Consider the following 22,934-nt stretch of genomic DNA (forward strand, 5'->3'; position numbering starts at 1 on the left):
TGCTCAAGTACACAGATAATAAGACCTTAGGATGTTTTGGGAGAAGGCGTAGAGATCATGGGACATAAACCCACAAAAAGTCGTATTTGTTTACATTTTACATGCCATAGAACAATCTGTTTTCCATTTCTGATTTGGGGTAATACTTCTAGAGACTGGAACTAGAACAGTTCTCCTTCACCAGGGCAGTTCATCAAATCCTGGTATTAAAGTTTGGAAAATGACTTATTTACTGGAAAAAACCCTAATACTGAATGATCATCTGTAGCTTCAGCGAGCTCATGTTTGTTTCGGTGCAGTAAGCTCAGATTTTTGTTTTACTTTGTGGTTTGATCTTTGAAAGAACTAAAGATTGATCCTTTTGTCCTAGAAACAAATGGAAATTTTGAAAGTCAATGATCAGGGTTATGATGATCAGAAAGAAGACAAGAACAACACAGTGAACTACAGCTCATATGATTGACCAGAGGGTAATTAATATCATTCCTTTATGAAAGGACAACACAGCTGAATATCAAAGCTGAGCTGTAGAAATCGTCTCAATGGTGTGTATCACACTGTTAAACAATGACACTTTTTTTCCCAAGTAAATAAAGGAATAGAGGGAACATAGTTTACATGAATTTTTAACAACAACAAAAAGATATTCTTAGGTTAGCTGAAACATTTTGAGACTTAAACACATGCAGATGCACCATTACATAGAGGTTTGAATCAAGCCAGAACATCTATTTACCCGGCACCATAGGAGTATGCAAAACTGGATTTAGATGTGAATTCATATTTCTGTGGGCCTTAACCTAGGCTCAGATTTGAAAATGCCCAGCTTTGCAGGTAACTTAAATTTAGATGTATATTTCACCACTTCAGAATCAGTTTAAAACGTGTAGAGTAAAACAAACCAACCCCCCACAAAAAAATGCTGCTATTAAGAAGTTGATTGCCTAATTGACTGACTAATGAAAGTGCATCTCTGTAGACTAAGGAAAAGGGTGGGATTATTTAGTTCATTTGTTTACAGACAAAGAGCGTCCTGTGATTTCAGGGACATGAAAAACAAACTTATTTGTTGTGAAGGTATCTGGTCCCTGCTAGAAAGACACTATGAAAGCAGATAAGGTTATATTACATCTTTTTTGTTGCCAATGATTCTACCAAAATGGCTTAAGTCTTTAAAATTTCATACTAAACAGGTATCATACTGTGCTGCCTTGGAAACGACTGATTTAAATAATTCTTTTGAAACTTGTATGTATCCAACTCCAAGAGATTATCAGTCTAAACCTCATCATAATTATTTAATAGGTATTTCCAAATGATGGTACAGGTTTGACTAACGATGCCCACCCAAATGATTTAAACAGGAGGTTTTCAACATGTCCTAAGGATGACAGGCTCCACCTCCTGCGCACACTGAGAAATGGAGACTTCTGCTGATGTTGTTATTGATCACCTATTATACGAAAGAGACAAACAAGCAGCTTTGGAAAATATGTTAAACAATAAGGGGGAGAGGGAGAGAGGTTAAGGGAAAAAAGCAGCAGAGATCAGGATTTCTAGAAGTAGGATGTGATCAAGTCAGAGACAATTAGACTTTACTCTGATGAACTCTTTGTTTTGACATAACCTGGCAATGCCAGCTAAAGCAACATTCCCAACCCATTCCGGAGCCTGGCCACCAGTTTCCAGCCTTGCATCATCCTCTCCCTACTGCTGACATAGCCATTTGTACAGCCATATGGCAAACCAGAGTGAGGAATTAACAAAGAACGCAATTTTAGCAAAATTATTTTTCAGTCAGACCAGTTCCCCAATATGGTTCACTGTGCAGTGGCATAATCACTACAGCAGCACAAGGAGGACAGCAGGTGGCCATGAAGGGGGTTGTCCTGGTTCTCACAAGGAGCTGGGACAGGACACAGGTATTCTATACCATGCCCAGTATATATCTGAGGAGCTGGCATGGGGAGGGGACAGAAATCACTACTTGAGAGCAGGCTGGGCTTCAGGTTCCAGTGAGCAAGTGGTTGTGCAGTAACTGTGTTTTGTATATTCCTCTATCAGTACTAAATTTGCTGTTTTCCTCTTTCCTTCACTGTTCTGGTAAACTGCCTTTATCTCAACCCATGAGTTTTGCCTTTTTCTTCCGATTCTGCTCTTATTCCAGAGGGGGGTGAGGGGAGCGAGCGGCCATGTGGTTCTTTGTTGGTGGCTGGGGTTAAACCACGACACTGGGAAGCTGCTTCTTTCATGGTCAAAAACAAGGAAAATGGAGTAGAGTAACCAGCCAAGTGAAAATCATTCAATTTGGTAAAAGCAATTTCAAGAGAAGGATAAAAGAGTGGAACATGGTCAAAAGGTGGGGAAAAATGTAAAGAGAAATGCAAACAAGAAGTTTCAGATTGTGTTTTTACTAATTTGGGGTGGAGCATGATCAGATGAAACACGGTGATAGCTAGAGTAATTGATGAGGTGAATTATTTATTTTTTTAAAATGATGAAGCTAAAGGAGGCATTTCTTGTGAAAAAATTCTAAAGAAGTCAGCAAATTAAAAAGGGATGAAGAATGATGATAAATGGAATAGAAGGAGATAAAGATGCAAAACCAGAGGGGCAATCATTTACAAAGAGAGACAACAACATATTCTTCGTTGAAGCACCAGAGACCAGACACTTCATGTACCCTCTACCACTTCCACAGCTATTTATGGACTATCACAAAATAAGTCTGAATTTAATAAAAACCAAACCATACATCAAATCTAAGTTAACTTCCACATGTCAGTGCTAAAATAATGGCCGCCTTTTCATGTTTATCCAAATTGCTTTCTGTAAATACCTGAAACTATTGCATTGTTTCTCTACTTATCTGCTACTGTCCCCCCTTAAAGTCTACTGCATTATTTAGGTCCCTTTCACCACAGAATACACAAGGACTTGCATACAATACAGCAAACAATGACAATGAAGAATAGTTGGGAAGAAACAAGTGGCATGTGATTTGTTTTGTGGTGTCTGAATCATTAATTTGTATTTTGTTTCAGGAGGTGCCAGGGGAAAGATTAAGACTGTAGTGTTAACACAGACGATTCTGAAAAGGTCAAGTTTCCTAAAACATTATGAAAATTCAGTGATAAAATATAGCCAAAGACACAATGGGAAAGGGTGATGGAGATTGACGGAAAAGCACTCTAAAAGCCTCCCTGTACCATTTCACCTGAAGGTGGTACCGTGTCTGGTGTATCAAAGAAAACTGAATTGTAGTTTATCAATGCACATACAAGAGCAGTTTTATTGAAGCTGTACTTAACTATAAGAAGGCTTGAACAGAACACAGACTCAAGTGTCAGGTCTGGCCTAAACACCTCTTTTTCCTTGTCCTTTACAGAGGTCTTCAGAAGTACAAGGTGCGTTAATACAATCCGTAATGAGCAGCAGGATGCATCATACTGTGTACTGGTGAAGGACTTGCATAGAACCTGGTATTTGCTGCACTTTCTCACTTCAAATTTATATACTCAGTAGGCGTACAAAAAAAATAATCTCATTTTATCCAAGGATCTCCAAGAGTTTTACTGGGAAACAATATTTCTCATTTATAAAGGAGTAGAAGGAGATGCAGAAAACTGAGTAATTTGCCTGTCATTACACAGTGAGTCAGTGGCAGCAGCCCACACTGGTCATACATCTCTCGCTGTTCTTATCAGGTACTGGCATTAGAATAAGGTCTTTTATAATAATTACATGCCATATGTATTAACATGATCCTCACAATTTCAAATTTATGCTTGTTCTTTCTTTTGCTATGAAAACGAACACTAAAGCTTATACAATGCGCTCTATTTAAAAGATAACACTCTAGTGGCTTCCTTTTTCAGTCCAGTACTTCATTGCCTGAAAGACACTGGAAATGCTTTTGGGTTTACCGTGAACATAGGAAAATAGTTACATCTTCTACAGAATGAAAGTTACAGCCATCAGTACCCACATATCAAAACCAAACAAAACCAGGAAACTGATTTATAACCAGTTTGTACGTGGCTGCACCAAGGAAGGTTCATTGCATACAGGACTTGCATCTTACACTTCCAGTTATTCATCACTGTCAGGATTACCGAGTTCTGGATCTTTAATCTGATCCAACCACAGCATTCGGGTTCTTATCTGCACCACGTGCCGTGCCAGTCCTTTTGATGCAGAATTTTTCTCCCCGTGGTACGAAAAGTGACTAGTACACTGTGGGGGGTGGGGGGAAAGATGATGACAGTACAGATGAACAAGGAACAGCAATACATAAACAAAAGATAAATTGTTAGAAGAAAGGTTAATTTATGCAACTCGAAGAAAAAATTTCCTCTAGTTAACAAGCAATCTTTAAATCCCACAGAACTTGGCATAAAGTCTATGATCCCCTTAGCATATCATCTTTGGCACACAATCACACAAAGCAGCTCAGGAAAGACTTCATCAATGACTTTGGCAGACCTTTCCAGAAAGACTGACTTCCCTGTTGTAATTGGTGCTAATACACTTTTCTACAATTAGACTCTCTGTAGCAGACACTTTCACTTAAGTTTCTTGCTGCGTGTTCAGTTTTACTATTTGTCAGAATATTGCTGGAGTCTGGACTTCTAACTCACAGTCATTTTTTCTTATCCTGCAGATGTCCAAGTCCAATTAGATAAATGTGTATTGAAAGTAATCATTGTTACTTTTGCCAACAAAAGACCAGGCATGATATTCTGATGTACGAAAATACAAGAGAGGTTAAAGATGTTCTGTTATGAAGAATCTCATGCCAGTGCATCTAATATAATTGGTATAAAACTTTCAGCTCAGGCAGTAAAGGGTGGGGTAGACAAGGCCAAGTTGTAGCTGCTTGATGATGTATCTCCTACCTGAAAACACCATGTAGCTGTAAGGGGTGGACTCCAAAGACCTGCACCGATGTCTAGTTGTGGGTAAAGCAGAAAAGAAGAAACAGCAGAAGAAAGCTATAAAGCAGAATCTGCTTCTTCCCTTCCAAACTTCTGTCAAACCTCTATCACACCCTGGCTACCACAGGGGATCATGAGAAGTACTGACATGGTGGCATTGGAATTAGAAGGGCAAAGGCAATTAAAATGCAAGAAACAATCTGCCTCTAGGAACTGCTGCAGGATCCCTACAGGTTTGTGGAGCTGCATCACCTATACATATGCTCTTAAATTTCTCTTCTCAACAGTAAGGGCCAAAACTTTTGCAAGTGAAAGATTTAACGTATTACTATTACTGTTCAGAAAGGTTCTCATGTATGAACACAACTCTTAAGATGCCAGTGAATGTACACATTCCTCTGAAAATACAAAGTATTAATAACATTCAGAATAATTCCATTTAAAAATACACTTAGGAATCTGCATAGCAATAGAGAACCTTGCTTCAGAGGGTTTACGGTGCTCAAGGGATGTATTACTGCTACAGTCAATGAGAAGAGTTGAGGAGACAGAGGTTTAACTATGTGTGGCTGAGTTAACATCTTCTGGAAAATGACTACACCAGGCATTTGGTGTACGTCTTGGAACAGTAATTGCTACAGAAGAAAAATATTTATACACAGTAGCCAATGTTTAACTGGGCATAAGAAAAGGAGAAGTATTAAGATCCCTACGTATTTTTAGCTGCACCTATCTAGTAGACAGCTTAGTTAGTTTGAGGTTACAAGTTGTGAGATGTCTTTCAGATGGCAAACGAACTCTTCAAAACCATTTAACTATTTAGAAACGTAAGTTTTCTTTCTCAAACAAACGCGAAGATTAACATTGAAATAATACTTTAAATTTACTTTTCAAAACTGCTGTAAGTGCTTAGGAGTCAAAGTCATACAAAATTTTTAACTATCCCATGAAATACATTCACTTCCTTCCTGTTCTAATTTTATATTCTATACACATTGATATTTTATGCTTTCATGTATTTTGATAGTTAAGACATTTAAGGTGCATAAAAGACTCCACAAAATCTTATTTTTTTTCTTTCTTGGGGAAGAAAAGATGCCTCCCCCAAAAGCTCAAGACAAATCACTTCAGATGTTCAGGTTTAAATCCAGTTTACTACAAATCTAAAACATCTTTTTCTTCCTCTTCTCTTTTCTGCTTTCCTTCTCTAACATAATCCAAAACAGCACCCATTTATTCAACAGTAAGTGTGTCTTTATTTCACTTTAGAAGAGAATTCAACCAAAGTCAATTAGACACTCAATATGGAATAAGAACATCCACAAGAACAGGCTTGGAATAACGATCTTGCTTATTAGCAGAAATTCCTATGTAGACAAATCCTGTGCATTTTTTTATATCATAATAGATCTGATACAGGTAAGCACTAAACACAAGCAGAAATCCTAAAGGAAAGGCAATTCAGCATTTAACTAAAATGCATAATACTTTGAGAAATCCTGTTGGTATATATAACATATATAGACATACAAACCATCAAAAGCATTCCAAACATCCTTAAGGTTTAAAAAAACATATGATCAGCTCACCCTGGCACATTGTCAGCACTGAAAAACGTGTTTAAAGCAGCCAGAACAGACCATAGAGTAGATGTATTAAAGCCTTTAAAGGATGTCTACTCCTCACAACTATTAAAATTACATTAATTGCTCAGAAACAAATTAATTTTTTTTCACCTTCCTAGCTTCTTTTTCCAAACATATATAAAAAAAAGCATACCAGACTGATAATCTTGTTGCAAATGCTGTAAATCTGAACTAGGACACAAATATTAAGAGCAAGCTGCAATTACTTGTATTGCCACACTAGGACAGTCAGATCCAGATGTTCCTGTTGATCAGCCTTTTGTCTGTCCTAATAGGGCACTGAGTAGCAGCATTCTTTTTCAGAGAAATGGGGACAGAACTAGAATTTCTCTTATTACCTCAGCTTGTTTCAGCAAAAATCTCCTGAAGTAAGAGGCCATTATATCAGTTTGTTGCCATGAGCTCAGTAAATCAGGATATCTACCTATAACATAGGTTACTGTAAGAACTAAGTTTCTAATATTTATATTAAAATTGTAAACGTGTCTTATGAGTTGGAGTACGATGTATGTGAAAGGAACTGGATTCCTTTTAAAAACAAAGACATTTCAGAACTCACAAAGAATGTTATCTGTTTCCAGGTGTAGTCTCATACAAAACGGTGAAGAAAGTCTGGAAAACAACTCCACAAGAGAAACTGTCTAAACTTTTAAGAGACTGATCTATTTCTTAGAAAACAGTTTTCTAAATACATTTTAAAAACCAGGCTTTTATGTTCTACAGACAGTAATGAATTTAACCCTAGTTTACCTCGACAAGTTTACAAAATAACATGTAAAAATTCTGCACTGAAACTTTTGCTCCAGCTTAGGGAAGAAATTTTTTACAATGAGGGTGGTGAAACACTGGCACAGGTTGCCCAGAGAGGTGGTAGATGCCCCATCCCTGGAAACATTCAAGATCAGGTTGGACAGGGCTCTGAGCAACCTGATCTAGTTGAGGATGTCCCTGCTCATTGCAGTGGAGTTGGACTAGATGACCTTTAAAGGTCCTTTCCAACCCAAACTATTCCACGATTCTATATTCACGGTCACCCCTAGCTGGTGCTGTGGGTGAAACTTAATTCTCTTCTGTTATCCAAGCCAGTAACAAAAATCATCAGCCAACACAGACTGTGTGCAGAAACTATTAGGTACATTCTGCCCTGACAGTGAACCACTGATAACTATTCGGTGGGTTAGCCTCGCTCCTGCTTCATATTGGGAGCTGTTACTTACATTACCAGCAGCATTCCCAAATTACTCTCCTACTTACCAATTCATGATTCCTAAAACCAAAGAAATGTTCTTATGCCTTAAGTACTTGATTTCATATTATTAAATGGTATCAATTCTTTTAGTACTCAAATCTATAAATTTATCTTATTTTCCTTACAGGATAATCCAGTCCTCTGAAATACTAAAAAAATTCTCTAAACTATGTTATCTACAGTTTTTAATAAGAAGAGATATAATTCTTGCACCAAGGTTATTAATGAACGTAATGAGACAGGATTAATTTCAAGACTGACTTTTGAAGAGCATGACTAATAATCTCTCTCCATCCTGTTGGCTGCTCTTACAGTATAGCCATTTGCAGCCTTCTCTTTGGTCAGCTTCTGATCCAATTTATGCTTTCTCTACTAATCCCAGTAGTTTTCACAACCCCTCGTGGAAACTATCCAGTCATTTACTGAAATTTAGATAAGATCTACCTCATTCCCAGTAACACAAGTGTAAATTCAGGCAAAAAAAAATTTAAAAAAAAAAAATCTTTTTTTGTCATTAGTGTCTTCAGAACATAAGAACAACATTTATTCTTAAAAATTTAGTTAGAAAACTATTTTCTGAAAACATACATTTCTTTTATAAGTTTGGACAATTTCTATACTCTATCAAACAGGCGTAATCCACTGCAAAAGTACAGAAATTGCATACAAAGTGGTTATACACCAATTCAGCAGAAGAAGATCTTAGAAGGTAAGTGGGAAGGAAAGAAAATATTTTTAGTAGGTCATAAGATACAAACATAAACCAACTATGTCATGCTGTTGTAGAGAGGGAATTCCTCATATGAGGGTGCTTAGTCAGGCACACAGCCCACGGGATTGATGAAGGTCCTCTCTCATGCTGCTCAGTATTGCAAAAGCTCAAATGGATTCACTCTTAAGCTTCCAAAAAAAAGACATAGATCAATTAAGAACAGTCAAGAGATTGCCCCAGTACCAAGCAGCACCAAAATGAAATACCTGAAAAAGCACAATAATGATAAAGCAGAAATAATTCAGATCACTTAACCTAAGATCGCAAAAATTGTATGTATTCAAAGTTTTCAATCACTTTGAAACACAATTTTTTCTCCATATATAGCTAATGGAATATTTATTAAGAAGCTTAAGATGTAACACAAATTAGATATTATTTTTTTAAAATTATATGGAGGAGAGCAACATTCTCACAGACATACTGCCCAGGCAAGAGAAAAAAGCACTTCTGGAAAATGAATGATGAGTACCTAATACAGTAAATGAAGTGGTCAGGGAAGAATTTAGTCCAAATTTAGGACTATACTTTTGTCTCTGAGGTAAATTTCTAACCACCTGTTCTATAAACAGAGCATAAGGAACCTCAAGCAGTTCAAAACAATATTCAATCAAAGGGATTACACGATAGGGTGGAGCTACGAAACACAGTATGCTGTATCAAGCAATAAAGTCTTTGTTGCTCCATACAAATAATATATTTTAATACATCCGTGCTTCAGGTCTTCTGGCAACTACTTGCAAGAGCTAGGAAGACTATTTCTTTCCCAGTCTTCCCCAAATCTCTTATCTATTTCTTTTCTCTTCTGTTTCTCCTTGCTGCATTCAAAACAAGTAACAGATGTTTTTCTCCTTTCCACCATTACGTTTGGGATTGACTACGTAAAAGTAGCAGTGCAAGAGGAGACGGATAATACCCACAATGGTTTCAAGAAAAACATGAGGTGTCTAGTTTGTCTTGCTTACTGTCATAAGCTGGGTTTCATAAAGAAGCAGAAAACCCGCAAACCTAAAAATACATAGGAATGCTTGCTTTCAGACAAATCTAAAAAACTTTTTTCTGCCCCTTTACAGAACCAAGTTTCCCTTACAAAACCATGATTTTTAGATGCCCGTTATTACTTCTTCCACTCTGGCTCGTATACCAGTTAAATACCAAGCATCTGCAAGAACACAGGAAGGGCCAGAGTGTGTTTCAGGAAGAAAACCATGTTTAATAAATTTCAGACATTAGGCTTACAGATTATGCCAGCAAACGTTCCATTATCTTGTTTCTGTAAATGCTGAACAACCAGGGAAATTAAAAGAAGCTTCATGTTGCAGTGACAAAAATAAGATAAGGTTTTGGTGTACCTATCAGTCAGTTGAAATGCAGACATTAGCACACTAACTTTGTGGATGCTTGAATGACATAAGTGTCAAGATGAAAGCAGCTGACTCAAATGCAATCTGAATTAGACAGAAGTGGTAAAAGGAAATGGGGAAGAACTTTGAGGAACCAACAGAAGTTCTGACTTCACTTCCTTTTTTTTTTTTTTTTAAGGTAATACGATGACAGCACTCAAATCCTAAATGCATATAATTCCAAGTGACAACATTGAACACTAATGGAACTGCAGTTATGACGCTGTCTGTGCTACCACTCTTACTCCTCACCATGATCTACCATACCTCTCTTCCCCTTCATCACCACTAAAATCTTTCTCAAGGTGCAGTGTAAGTTTCACCTAAATAGTCTGTCCACTTCATACATTAGGAGAGGGAAGGACTAGAGACAGGCCATGCTTCCCTAGCTCTCCACCTAGCTGAAACGTTTCCCAAGTGCCAAAACACACATATACCACCAGCACCTGCTCATGCAACAAGGTAGATGAGGATGGGACTGCTGGTCTGCATCTCACAGTAACCAGAAGGATGGGTGGAAAGTCTCAGCACCAGTTGGTTCACAAGATGAAATTCCACAAAACGGTTCCTAACACCACCTCATGCTCCTCACACAGAACCAGATTGGCTGGTAAACAGGAATTAGGAGATTGTGGGGGTAGGGGAAGGCTACTGCCACCTAAAAGCCCCTGCTGGTAACATGACATTGTTTTTCGAACTATCAGCAACAGTAAAAAACAAAATGCAGAAAAATCCATTGATCTCTGAGTACTCTCCTGACGACCAGAACAAAACACTGTTCTCTTCTGGATGTGCTTTCCACCCAAGGTGAGAACAATACACTCTTACCTGACAGAAACTGCACGTAAGAGCTGCCCAAAAGCCACAGCACTCAAAAAGGTCCGTTTACAAGGCAGTAAGCACTACTGAACAGAGTGTTGTATGTCATGGCACGACATCTTGTTATCAATTTCAGACTGTTTCCAAAGAAAAGCAGCACCAATTCTCTAAGCCTTCTAGTGTGCTGAAACAGCTTCCTTCAAGACCATTTCACTTTCTATAACCCACCTTAAAACTTCAGGATCAAAAGGACTGTTACAGCTGACGTAGCCAGAGGTGTAATGCAAATACCAAAGGCTGGAAGTACTTCCAAGATAACCCTGTACTCTCACAGGTTGGTTACTTCTGTGGTCATTATACTCAGGAAATTGAGCATTTTGGAGGAGAGGATACGCTTTGCATTATATGAGTTGAACAGACAAAAATTAACCCAACAACTCCATTCTTTAAAGTTTTCTTTTATATTTTCATTACAATACAGAAATAAGAGACTACACTTAACATGTGGTTGACCTTTGAGGAAAAATCCACCAGTGAGTACTTCACTGACAATCTTTGCACAGAACTGAACATGCAAATTAACATGAATAGAGCTTCACAGAAAAGATAAAAATTACACTGTTTTGGAACGCTGAATGTAAATACATCATTTTCAAATGAAACCGTCAAACATCTTGTTGTGGTGGTAAAAACCAAATCACTATGCAAAATGATAATACAAGAAAAGTCAATTGTATGTTTCTAATAATAAATGCTCTTGTGGCTTTTGAAGTAAAAAAAAAAACTCTTGGCTGAATTGAAGCATTGATTTCTGTAGTTATTTATGTGCAGTTCCTATTAGAATTCTATTGAATTCCTTGAATGTTGAATGGAAGTGCTTTTGAAAACACACACAAAAACTGTTAAACAAGGGACAAAATAAATGGAAAGCCTAGTGTTGCCAAAAAAAGTTTAAAAAGTCAACAGAACATTTCAGCATTTTTTTTTTGAAGTGCAAGCATGTACGATGCTGTTTGGCAGAAATTATTAACTCTATTACAAAAAAAAATATACAAAATACATTTCCCTATCACTTCTGAAGAGGAAGCATGAACATTGGTATTTGCTTCTCAAGTATTATTTAAAAAAATCTTGGGATGCTCTTCAAATATGTTCTATAATAAAACAGGGATTTACTGTTACAGAATTTTGCCCACTGTACACCAATATGACAGTATGTTATTTAGCATGTGTACAGATACGTCTGAAGGGTACAATAAACACTAATTATATTATGGACAAAAGACACTTCTGAAAAGGTAATTCCCTACTGACTATAGGCCACATCTGTTAACATAGCTACTACGAATACATATATTATAAAACATTCTCTGCAAGTGCTAGAAATACATTGAAAGCTTGAGATCTGGGTTGCTAATGCTCTCGTTCATATGCATTAATTCATTTTTATACCATTATTCATAGCCTTTGAAGCATCTGCAGGGCAACAAGATATCCCACCAACACTGGAAGGAGATGAGTTTGTTATCTGACGAGGAACTATACCTCAACTTCAAAAATGTTAGGCCTTCAAAACACAATTTGTTTTCTATTAATTGTACATTGCAAAGTGGGCTTCAAGCCCATTCCCATACTTTGGAAGCTACAACAAAAATAACATTAATTTGTTTTAGTAATAATTAGTCAACTTTTTTTTTTATTGTAACTTAGATACAAAGGATTATTATAAATGCAATAAACAGCCACTAAGAAAGGCATCTCTTCCTTTCAGGAGTTTTGCTTTAAAGTGTGTCAATGGATTATGTCTTAATGTTAGATGTTATGAAAATAAAGATATTTATACATGGCCAAAAGAAAACGTTTCACTGTGGCTTTTTCTGAGCACTAATTATAGTTATTCAAGTCCAATTGGCTTTCTGTTTGCAGCAGAAAAATAGCAGCAAAAAGAAGTTTACCTTCAGAACTTCTGTATCAGTCTATCTTTATTTTCACTTAAGACTACAGCTGTTTTCTCATACACTTAGAATGGAAAATAATGAACACTTCTGGAAAAAAAAATCACATCACAGAGTGCTCTTCCCTTTAGCGACTTAAGTAGTCAGTAACTTACTTTGAAGCAACTTAAAATTATTATAATAGCACCACTTGGTACACATAAGGATTCATTTTTTCTATTTTTCCCATTTGCTCGTAGCACAGTAATTCTGTTGAACTATGGCAACTACTTCAATTTTGGGGAAGCCACTGCCAATTTGCAGCTACACATTTTTCTCCCTAACATGATGACATGATTTGCTATCACACACTGCCCTCAGACGAGGGATGGATCTCTGGTGATATAACACATCCCAGCTTATTTTACACAACTGCTAGAGCACACATAATTGTCACAGCACACCAGGTGCAGCAGAATGCAAAATATATTCATAATGAATATGGAAGACTTGAGTTTAAAATGCCTTTTGCAGATACCAGAGTCATGACAATCATTTCCCAGAACAGTTAGGATTAATCTGTTTGTCTGGAAGATATAGCAAGAAAAAAATAATACCGTAAAGAGGTGGGTTGAAAAAAATGCTTACATCAATGTAGCTTAGAATGAAAAAACAGAGATTTAACAAAGTAGCTTTATTGGAAATGTAAGTTCTATTCAAAGGTGGCTAAATGTTAGCTGAAGTTTCAGATGTTAATCAGATTTCTCTTTCAAGCTACTCTCTTACATACCATTTCATTAGTACAATTCCTACAAAGCACTTTTATTTCTGTTTTCTCAGGACTGTGTATGTTGTTTTCAGTGCCAAAGAAGTTATTATCTACATCACCCTTATTCAGAGAGGGATGCTTTTTATGAAAATCCTTCTGCAGAAAACATCTAGCATTAATGAGCTGCACACAGAGCTTTCCTGTAAAAGGAGGAAGAACATATGTGTGTGTGGGGGGGGGAGGTAGGGCATGTAGAACCAGAATCATACAAAAAGGAGGCAATGCCTCTGCTGGTAACTACAACTGAGTCTTTTAATTGCTTACTTCAGTTTTATTAAATAGCTTATAGCTATCTAGAGAATTTCTAATCTTTCATTTAATTAATCTCAAGAATGAAGTTCTCCTGTAGGAATTTCCTCTTGGAGGACTTTTTGTCACTTGTTAATTTTCAGTCTATTTTCTAGTCTTCCAGAGAGGAATTGTGTTCTAAGTGTAACTGTATATATCCTTAGTGGTTACCCATGCCTCATTTTCTTACCCTATCTCTCCCAGCTTTTTAACTGGCATGTTTTTGAAAGCAGAAATATTTTAATTAATATATTTATTACATCTATTATTCAATTCAATAAAATCTTCTTAAGTATTACAAAATCTGAAAATTATCCAGTTTCTGCAACCACAGGGATGGTGAAAAGTCAAAAATGGCTTTACAAAAAGAACCCAGAGAGCATCCACCGCATTCTGCCCCTCCCCAGACACACACTCACACCAAGTCACTTCCCCCAGCAGATCTGAGAGCTGTAGAACAAAGGACTCAAAATCTATACCAGGAGCTAAGGGAAAAGACAGTATCACCAATGTCTTAAATCTCTAAAGTAATAGCAAATCTGTTAAGTGAAGATGCCAAAAAAATTGTAAGCAGATCACACCACACAGGAAAGCAAAGCAAAAAATAAGTTTTCCCAACAAAGATCTCAAAATGAAATTGTTTCCTTAGTCACAGACATGAAGTTCTGAAGGTTTAAAAACAAGCTGCTTCCAAAGTGAGTAGCTTATGAATTTGACTTATATGGTATATTTTAATTTTTCATAAAATGAAAACAGAAGCAAAATATCAATTAGTGAAGGGTTAAAAGAGTAAAAAAAGTAAAAAACTCTTACCACCATTAATGTTCTGTCCCTCCTTACCTAGTTGCACATATAGTGAACTTGAGAAGAGATGTTAGAAGCATGACTAGAAGCAACTGTTAGCCCTATACTGAAACATCTAAATCAGTAGTCTAATTCAAGCTCACAGAAAACAAGCCCAAAAATATCCAATCAATTTGGAGGTACGACCCCATAATATAGTGACTGATCTATTTGTTCCATTGTAGTGTCACTTCTGTATTTCAGTTTCCCTCTCCTGTGGTTGGGTGTACCACAGTTATTTCAGCAGAAGCTTCCCATGAGGTCATAAGATTTTCTGCTATTGAAAACCAAAAACATATTCACCTTCCTTTTTAATTATGTTTTTCAAAATCTTCTTTCACCTCTTCTCCATCCAGACTTAGACAAAGGTAATACATCCCTTCAGTTTTAAAGAGGCAGCCACATTTTAGTCTTTCGAACCACCCCTTTTTCATAGGCGTTATATCTGGAAAGGTCCTTCCAAACATTAGATTTAAACGGATCAGCTCCACAGAAAGCAGGTGCATTCAGATGATCTAACAGGATGCAGTATCTTCTTACAGAGTCAACACACAAGCCAAAAACATAGTAAGTGGGGAATTACTTGCAGATTAGGATTCCCAAGACTCACCCATAGCCTCATTTGCACTCAAGTACTAAAAACAGACTGTGGCATCAATCATAACAGCAGCCTGCCTCCCAAAAAAAGCCCAGAACCTCTTCCAAGGAAAGCCTTAATAGCAGCTCACAGTTTGGAGGTTACAGGCCACAGTGATTTAAAACTCAAATGCCAAGTTCTGTAAAATTTTATTTTTAAGAAGTCAAACCACTTGATACACATCTCTTCCCCTGAAGTATACCTTTTCCAACTAGGGACACTATATAAACTCAGTAAAACATTTAAAAACAGTACTGAAGCTGTATGCAGTTTAGAGGCACAATAGAAAGCTGGCATATACAATGCACATATACAATCCATATGGGGGAAAAAACAACTTACAATGCAGCACATCGCTGGTCATCAGCACCGGCCACCTTTAACCCTATTCACACATCAGAAGACAAAAATATGTCTCCTTACTCTTTCAGAAGACACTAAAAACTTGTTGCAAGTATTAAGACAGACAAATGAAAAGTGACGTGTTAATTTTAACTCTCTCCAAAGCAAATTTTTCATGGAAAGACTGCAGCTTTTTCCCAAAAATATTTCTGAATTCACTGACGAGGTTCATAGTAAAACTGTGGGTGGTTTGTTTTTTATTTTTGGGGGGGGGGGGGGGGGGGGGGGGGGGAAGGGGGTGGGTTGGGGGTGTTAAGCAAAAGCATTGAATCACAGTTGTAAGATCTGGGAAGCATATTTTTCTGTCCTGAGTGAAATACATCCCATTTTGGATTTTTTTTTTTTGTTCAAATCAGTTATGATAAGAGCTTTAAGTTACAAATGAACATGTTTCTCAACTTACAACTATTTGACATGGCTCAGGAAAATATAAGGCAAAGCACGATTGAGAAATTATCTGTTCATCCAGACAAAACTCTGCTAACCTGGGCATTCAGAGAGCATTATTAGCAATAACTCTTCTGACACTGACTGGTATATTTCTACGTGTTCTTATTGAAAAGGTGGTCATTTCTCTACCTAAAGGACAGTGGAATTAGCAACATTTCTATTCAAAGCTGAACTATGAAGTTAGTTCATCATTGTATCTCTACTGGCACAGACAAGAGGGAGCACAAGTTTCTGCTATGTCACACTTGATCCTCTTCTTTTAAAAACACAGCTTTACCAAATCCACTTGCTTGACTCTTTTGCAAATACCACCTTCCACTGCAAAAAGAAAACACAGAAATCTTGCTTCTTAGCCTTTTTCCAAGACAAAGTATGTTAGCACATCCCTATGAGACAAAAGAGACACAGCAGGCTCTTATCTTTTACCAGCCGCTGCTTTGGTTTATATGGAGAGCTATCTACTGCAGCTACAGTTCCAATTTCTGGTTTTAAACCTGACTGATGCCATTAAAAAAACAAAACAAAACCAAACCAAACAAAAAACAAACAAACTAAAAAATGTTAAGACTCATCTAAGAATAATTTTCTCATCTGAGAAAACACCTTTTATGTAACTTTCATTGCGCTCAATAGACACTTAGTTTCAGGGCAGGGCAGTACTGATACAATTTGTCTCTCATTTCTGTCTTTTGCAACAGACACAGAACATTGTTTGGGTTTTGGTTGTGTTTGGGGTTTTTTTTGTAGAGCAGAGAGAGGTTGGTATACAAATGCAACAAACTGGCCAAAGAACTCAGGAAAAGCTAAAGTACACTCAACTGTCTTAAAAGTTAGTATCCTTTTAGAGACAAAATAAGTGAGGATCATTTGTTTAACCCAAACACAGTTAACTGGCATAAAGCCAAATCAATTTATACTGTTACTCCTAACAAATACCAAAACAGAGCTTACATTTAAATGAATTTTTTAATTAGTTTATGAAAACTATCAAACAAAATAGCAAAATTATACACAACTAAGGTGCCCAGACTGGAACATCATCCCCCAAAAAGCACTAGTTAGAACAAGGTTTTTAGCATTTAATACCAGATATTTAGCAATTTTTAGTTTAAAGTATAAATCCCAGGTTGATAAAAGAACTGAATACATCCTCCTTCAATCTAATCTACACCATTCTAATTAAAAAAAAATCCAAGTATGAAAATGTTAATCTCTAGCAGCACTACATTTGATTTTCATTTGAAGATTTTGGCTTTTTGGTCATGCAGAATAATTCAGTCATTATTCCCTCAGCTAGTCATCCTGCAGAAGATAAGGAATACCCAGAAAGGCAATATAAGAACACACATACCAGAGGAAGTGGATTATCAATTTTTCCCTCCTAAATCTTATGGATGGCCTGAAAACTCGTTAAGTGGCAACTGCACTTCATTCCCCACTCAGTGAAAATATTTACCAGAGCATTCTTCATTACAGATCATAAGTACTCATAATTAAAAGACTGTTTATTTTTAAATGGATATTAGCCATTTCCCCCTTCCTCGTCTAACTGTATAGATGGCAGTATCTCATAAGCCACGCAAATGGAATTCATTTATCATCCAACAGTTGCCTTATAACTTGTCCAAGAAGTAATTGCAGTGTGAGACAGAGAAGTGTGCCAAGAGAGCTCTAATTGCATCACCCTACCAAGTCTTTTTTGAAGGTGCATAAACTGAGAAAGGAGAAGCTGGTTCCATTCTCACATTTCAAACAAAAATTCATCTAGTTATGTTCACCTGATCTACCCAAGGAACTATGTGACTATCAGCTGTAATATTCTGTAGCACATACTGGGACACCGTGTGTACAATCAGCACAGACTTTAGTACACTGTAACCCAGATGACCATAAAAAGAGCATATTCTTGTAACCTACATCTGGACATCTAATTCTGGTATGTCGACACATCAATAAAACTTCTGTGTACACATTAACTACTGCAAACTTGAAGTAAATTATCTTGTACATGATAAATAGCAATAGTTTTCTAATAATTATGAAATACTCCAAAATAAGAAAGGAGATTTTGAATATGTACCTGCACATACGTTATTCTATGAAGGCTTTCAAAAGCCTACATAAAATTATTTTTGTACCAATTGAATGGATTACAAGTCCTCAAGGAAAAACAGCCTCTATTCTCAAACAAGCGTATATGAACAGCTGGCCCAGATGGCAAAAACCTGCTGTTGTATTACCAGGCCACTCTTGAGGTCTTTTGGTTTTGCCTCCTGCTCAGGCCATCCTCCCCTCCCCTTTTTCTTACACCTTCACAGTTTTGTCTTTCCAGTACAAACAATTATACGCACACTCAAACCATTTTCACAGTTGTTCAGACTGGAGCACAATAAAACCCATGAGAATTTTGTCTGACCATTTTATGAAAAGTGACAGCACCAGAGTGAAAGTGTGGTATTTAAAAAAAAAAAAGCACAGTTAACCATCTGCTGAAAGATTCTCTTGTTTGACCATTTTTATAATTGGTGAGAATGGAAGCAAGGTGACACAAAAACAGGATGTGAAGGCATGGGATTCATGTGATCTTGTACCAAATTTAAACACAAACCGAGGAGGAGCAGGGAGGGATGAGGCAGAATCATGATGTATCAGAGGCTCTAACTAATGGTAGTATGAAAACCTAAGATGACAGACCACAGGAACACACTATTTATCAATTTTAGAAAAATAATCTAACATTGACTTCAACAACAAAAATGCACGCACACACCTACTATCTGTTTTAATTAAGTTTTGGTCAGAATTTTTAACCCATAATTTTCAGAAGACACTTAATCCAACCCATTTACCTTGTCCAAAGCTCTAGGCTGCGACGAGCAATCCATTCCATCTTTGTTTCCCATCTACAGGTTAGCTTATGGGATCAAGTGAACCATCCTGAGTATGTTCCCCTCCAGTACATTCAAACTTACAACTTCCAGCCAGTTCTCCAGAACATGCTTGTAGAGTACACATTCCACTTTTTATGTGTGAACATAAATCAATGCACAAAACTTCCATGTATGTTCAACAAAACATTCATAAAATAACCCACCAAGGATAACAAGACCCTAGTGATACAGACCCCCCAAATGCTGATCAGTACCTTTCAGCAGCACTAAGGTACAATATGAAAACAATTTCAAACAAAAAACAAGAAACATCTCTTTTTCACAAAATAATCATGTCACACACCATTGTATGAGGCTGTTACTCTGGGCATCAACCCTGCAGCTCTGCGCACATGCAGCCTATATGACATGCCACACAAACACAAAGGCTAACAACAAAACGTACAAAACATTCACACGCAGCAAATGCTGATGATAAACATCGGCCTAGTGTCTACAGAACCAATGTCTGAGCTCCAGTTCCTGCACAGTTTTGTGTAGGTGGATCCCTCTGCCCAAAGAGGGGTCACTGCAGGATCAGAGCCAAAACGATGTACCCTGGGTATTAACTTACCATATATTCCTAATATGCTAATGGCAGTAACATGTAAATAGTACTCCATGAACTCTGTTCATTAATAGAGCTCATCCACTTCATAGAGTAATTAGAATTACTTCCAAGATTACAGGATTTTGCTTTTATTAATGTTTTACCAATGTAGCTGCTAATAATAAATTAATTCTAGCCACAGAAAAACAGTGTAGGTTTAGCTTTCCTGCTGCTACACTGTAAGTATACCCAACCCTGAAAGTATTTTTAGCAAGGGTGTTCAATCAATACTGCCATGTACAACCCAAATTAGACATTAGCAGGACAACAGAATTGTAAAGCATGGCAACAAACAATACAATTCATGGAAAATTTTATGGAACAAGAAATAAACATGAAACTAAACTCCAAGTAGGTGAACCTGATTCCAAACAAACTTAACTGCAAACAGAAGAAAAAAGTACCAAAAGGTAAAATATTAATGCATTTCTGCTTTTGAGGAAAATGCATTTGTATTTCAATGTTCGATCTAACTTAAAAGACCTACAAATAAAACCACGAACACAATCTAAAAATACCCAGAAACTGTAATGACAACAAAATTACCTCAAAAAAATCAGACCAACAGTTACATTTCTGAGTTTATAAACATGCCTGGGAAACATACAGACACACACTTACGTATTTGTAAGCTTATCACCCAGAATCATATTTTATCAACATGGTGCAAGCCAGAGTCATGCCAATATGCAAAAACAACTTTTTAGGTCAGTGAAGCAAGAAATCCATTGTCAAGAAAATGGCATCCATAAGATTACGATACTGAATATTTTATGTTTAGGCAATGAACTGGAAAACTTTTCTAAGACAGAGATATCTAATAAGAAAATAGTTTTACCAATTCTCATCTAATTCATTCTTCTATTCCTGCAACACACATTTATGATGTGACAAGCTCATAAACGTCTGCATGTGTGTGAACACACACCAGTGGCTCCCAACATTACAGGGCTGTTATTTGCCAACAAGCAGCAGGCAAACATGTGCACTCACAAAACCCCCTTAACCATTCAACACAGAGCTTAGCTCTGGGCAAGAGAAATGCCCCATGGGTGAGAAAAATGTATGTGCATACTCTAGTCTGACAATTATTCTTCAGCTGAGATCCATTAGCACTTCTGTAGTACACAAATCACATAGAAAATTTTCTATCTCACAGTTAAAAAAAATTTATAACAGCTTGGCCACATTGAAGTCCTGGAAGGGTGTAAGTAGCAGCACAAAGTTCACTCACGTTTATTTTACATCTGAACGACATATATTCTTTGCATAGGCAAGCGGTGGGAACATTTCATCTACACTGGCAGCTACCTAGTTTTAGCAACTAGCTCTTGGAGATTTTTGAAAGGAAAAAGACGTTATTCCTCTTCCAGCCGGTGCTTCAACAGTACACACGCGTTAACCCATCACCAGGTACACCCAAAGCCTCTGTCGCATATAGACACACGCGATTATACAAGCCTTCTGCTTGCGGGAGATACTAAAAATGTACCAGAGGAATGCAACGCCAGCGCTCAAACCCATTTTCCCTGCCCATAACCAGGGCAACGTGCACATGTGCCTAGAAAGCACAGGAACGCAAACTTTCATATTAAACATACCTAAAAATATATATATTTTTTTTAAATAAAAATCCGTTTCGGGCGTTCAGCTGAGTTTACAACATTTTTTTTTTTTACAGACCCCAAAAGGCCCCCACGACCTGCCCCCGCCGCTCGCTCCCCCGAAGGCTGTTTAGGAGCCCTCTCCGCGGGCCGGGGGTCGCTTTCAACAACACCCCCACCACCACCCCCACCCCCCCCCCCCGCCCCCCAAAAAAACCAACACCCTTCGCCAGAGCGGAGCTAGATCTCCTCTCTTTTCGGAGGAGGGGGCAGAAGGGGAAGCCCCCCCACACACACACACACGGCCCCCCTCCTTCAAAAAAGCTTTCGGCAGAGCCGCTCTCCGTCAACGGCGACCTCGGCGCGAAGTTGTGGGGAAGGGGGAGCGGGGCTGAGGCGGGGGGCGAGACGTTTTGGGGGGCGGGGGGGTTAGCGGGGCTGAGGGAGGGGAGAGCCGGGCTGAGGGGGGGAACGGGGCTGAAGGGGTGAAAGCCGGGTTGAGGAGGCGGGGAGCGCGGCTAAGGCGGGGTGGGAGTGGGGCCGAAGCGGGGAGAGCCGGGCTGAGGAGGGGAGGGGGAGCCGGGCTGAAGTGTGGGAGAGCTGGGCTGAGAGCGGGGGAGCGGCGGCGCCTGGGCCCCCACAGCCGGCGGGGGGTGGTGGGGGTCCACAGCAGAGGAATGCGGCGCGCAGCACGCCCCCCGCCCCAGCCTCCTGCCGCGGCCACCCCGCTCCCCCCAGCACGGAAACACGGGCGCCCCGGCGGCCGCCTTACCTTCATATAACAGCCACGTCCTTCCAGATGGAGCGGGGACGGCGGAGGGAAGAGGCGCGGGGGCTGCGCTCGCCGCTGCCGCCCCGCGACCCCCCCCCCCCCCCCAAAAAACAAGCCCCGCGCGCGCGCTGTCGGGCACGCGCCGCAGACTCTCGGGCACGCGCTGAGGGGCGGGCGCGCGCGCAGCCCCGCACCGCAGCCCCGCGCGCCGCCTTCAGTTCCCCCGCAGCCACCGGCCCGGCCGCAGCACCGCGAGCAGCGACAGCGGCCGCCCCGCGCCCGGCCGCAGCGGCGAGGGCCACATCCTACTGCGGCGGCTGGGCCGAGGGACCGGGGTCAGGGAAGAGCTGGGGGAGGAAGGGACGGGGAAGCCCCGGTGTGTGCGGGGGGGAAGGCGGCGGACCCCCTCCTCCGGCCTCTCCTTCCCCCCTCTCCTCACAGCGAGGGGACGGCGGGGCAGGCGGGTGCCGCGCGGGCCGGGGGTCCCCTCACGGGGCACGGCGCCGCCTCACACACAGCAGCGCGGAGCCCCGGCCGGGAGGTGGAGGGGAGCGGGGAGGGGAGAGGAGAGCCGAGACGGCGGGGCTCTGCAGAGGCACCCTCCCTGCCGGCGAGTGAGCGAGTCTGTGGGAGAGAAGGGGGGCGGAACAGCAGCCTCCTCCCCTCACAGCCGCCCTCCCGCCTCATACGGGCAGCATTGGCAGCATAGCAACGAACATGGCGGCTGCGCAGTCACCCGGCGGCGGGGGGGAGGAGGGGGGGAACGGGAGCCAGGTCATGAAAACTCGCGAGAGTGGAAAGGGAAGTGT

The 22,934-nt window shown here is 39.5% G+C and overlaps 1 protein-coding gene across 2 annotated transcripts in view; it reads right to left on the reverse strand.

The window, feature by feature from the left end:
• PTPN4 (protein tyrosine phosphatase non-receptor type 4) overlaps nucleotides 1-22,849 on the reverse strand; it is a 121,245-nt gene extending 98,396 nt beyond the window's left edge. For both annotated transcript variants that reach the window (XR_010071897.1, XM_063340681.1), the window contains exon 1: nucleotides 22,126-22,849. The gene's annotated coding sequence lies outside the window, so the exon portion shown is untranslated. The remainder of the gene's footprint in view (nucleotides 1-22,125) is intronic.
• Between the last annotated feature and the right edge of the window lie 85 nt (nucleotides 22,850-22,934).

Source organism: Chroicocephalus ridibundus, chromosome 7 (assembly GCF_963924245.1).
Source record: "Chroicocephalus ridibundus chromosome 7, bChrRid1.1, whole genome shotgun sequence".
Taxonomy (NCBI): Eukaryota; Metazoa; Chordata; class Aves; order Charadriiformes; family Laridae; genus Chroicocephalus; species Chroicocephalus ridibundus.